Consider the following 2,969-nt stretch of genomic DNA (forward strand, 5'->3'; position numbering starts at 1 on the left):
TAAAAGTGAGAAATAATTGACTTCAAAAGGTAGTAAAAGCCAAATATATTAAAATTTTAAGATTCAATATAATGGATTTTCCTTCCACTTAGTCACTTAAGAGAGGTGTATTTCATTAAAATGCCTTTTTAAAATGTCACATTTCCAAAGGATTTATTCTACCTTAACCTTTATAAAACCCATTGTAACCATGACTACTTATTATATAATTGCCGCTTCCCCCCTATACTGCATATTCCATTTTGTAAATGATGTATAATTATCAATCTATGTAATCCCTTAGTAAAATCAGTATCATAATTTTAAAGAGAAATGGAGAGAAAATTTAAATGGGGATCTGGTTTTGAGGGAAGTGGATAAGGCGTATTTCAGAGTGCGGGTTGTCTGAGCTCTGGTATAATATTCTATACAATAAATATATGTCATAAACTGATAGTAACATAAAACAATCATGACCAAAGTTATTTGTAGCTGGTTTTCTTAATGGAAATACTGCACTGTAGACTTTCACTCTGAGGTGGAGGTGTTCTGATTGAGAGAGAAATGTTCCATTCTGAAGTGCTATCTAAAAACTTGATAACTGTTAACTTCTAGATGGATGCCTACAAAAACCACAAACACTCCTTTGAAGGTCCCTAAAATGTGGTCATAGTTATGAAACCACTTATTGAGAATTCACTCAATTGGACAGGCATTCTACATTTGTAACATATTTCCAGAGCATTAAATCTGTGAGAAGAATTAGTGAGAGCAGTGATAGGTTAGAAAAAAATGTGCATCATAATAACAATCACAAAACCTTATTACAGAATTGCTGTCTCCACCTCTCCCACCAAATGAAAACACTGCAATAAAGTGCAATAAAGCTCAAGGAATCTACGCAATTATTTTAGGTGTTTTTTTAATGCAATTAGCCTATGGCATCCAGAGTTCATTTCTTCTTTGACTTGTTTTAATAAATGCTGATAAAAGTGACAGTATGCCTTTGATGTCTAATAAAAGGGCTGTGTTTCTGATGTCTGCCGAAAGTATTATTGCCACTGCCACATGCTGCCTGCTCATATCTCTGTTGAGTTTCCTGATCCCTCATGTGACAGTACTGATTTCTATTCTGGGCCCCTTTACTTCTTGATTTTTACTACCTCTCTTTTAATTTGTGCCCTGTTTGGTCTCAAGTACTCCTAATTTAGAAGCCTGGTTAGACACCTGTGGGTTGACCTTGACAACTCTTTGCTCCTTCCTTTCCGAATACCACTAACCTGCATCTTTGATGCGTAAAACTGGAGGAAAATATGTTGAATTAAAATGAACAAGTTTATTGTGTAAAGGTTAAGTAAATAAAATTTTTGTGTTTGATTAGAGGTTTTATAGAAGAAAAGGTATAATTATATAATTCACTATAGCCAGGGCTATGATTTGGTTGTTTTGCTACACTGTTTCAAGTTGAAATGAAATTCATTCTCCAAAACTGAGCTTCATATATTTAAATATTACAAGACTAAGATCAAATTAATTCTAATGATAAGTATTATTGTCTAAACTGGGAGAAAATACAGTTATTCAACACTTGGATACAGTATGGCTGAGGCAGAGTCTTTGTAGATTAGAAAAATTATGTCATAAGAGAAAAAAAATGTCCAAAGCATAGTTGCATAAAATCTAACGAGTAGAAGTATATCCTGAAGAAATGGAACCTACTTAGGAAAGTCAAGCCTAAGAATAGTACCATGAGTTTAGAACTAGGCATGCTTAAAGGAGTAAACAAGTAAAAAAGGTCAGAGATAAGAGTTTACTATTCAAGATATCTGATAGGCAAATTTTCCCCTCCTTAAAATTTCACTGGAATGAAAGAAGGAATATAAAAATCCAAATACATTCAGAGCCATGACAGAGAACTGAGATGAGAGTCAACAAACAGCAGGTATGAGGCTGGAGAACTTCTAGAAATATAAGGTCAATACAAAAAAATTAAAAGAAACCCATGAGAAATTAGAAATTTGAAACTTCTTAGTGATTAAAAGGACTTCCTAAAAAGTGAGAAATCAAAGAAAACACTTAGAATAATCCCAGAAACAGAGTAATCAGGATATAAAACCAAAAGAGGCATTTGGATTTTGTCATTAGGATACCAATGGGAGAACTGCAAACCACGTATACCAGATCTCAGTTCTGCTGCCAACAGCTTTTGCCCTTGGGCAGTAAAGTGGCAATTTGACACACAAGTCCGCTAAACAAGTCGTTGGGTTTGGAGATAAAATCAGGCAGTGGCCCAAACAAATTACGGTCTGAACAAAATGGAGTATGTATAGCCACATCCATATCCAGAAAGCAAACTGCCTCAACATTCTAAAGAAAACGAACAATTTGAAAATTGTAAACAACCCTCTTTCCTGACCAATCATCGCAATGAAGATTTCCACCATCATAATCTGAATAATTTAATTACTGTAGGAAGAAATCTGATGATATGTACTCCAGCTGTCAATGCTTTTTCTTCTAGACCAGCGGTTCTCAACCTTCCTAATGCCACAACCCCTTAATACAGTTCCTCATGTTGTGGTGACCCCCAACCATAAAATTATTTTCATTGCTACTCTATAATTGTAATTTTGCTACTGTTATGAATCGTAATGTAAATATCTTTTTGTTTCTGATGGTCTTAGGCGACCCCTGTGAAAGGGTCGTTCGACCTCCAAAGGGGTCGCGACCCACAGGTTGAGAACCGCTGTTCTAGACCCTCATTAGTAAAGATGAGTAGTCTACCAAGAATCTAAAGTATGTAAGTAAATCAACAGATGCCATACAAGATATCCAGTTGAACAACTGAAGAATTCATGCGGGCAGAAACACAGTTAGTACAGGAAAGAAAGTATAAATTTTAATAATTACAGTTAGTAATTTCAACAATCTATTGAGACTGATGATGCTGCATACACGAAAAGGATATGAAATAACTTATTAGTTATACA

Source organism: Hipposideros armiger, unplaced genomic scaffold (genome assembly GCF_001890085.2).
Source record: "Hipposideros armiger isolate ML-2016 unplaced genomic scaffold, ASM189008v1 scaffold_1601, whole genome shotgun sequence".
NCBI classification, from domain to species: Eukaryota; Metazoa; Chordata; class Mammalia; order Chiroptera; family Hipposideridae; genus Hipposideros; species Hipposideros armiger.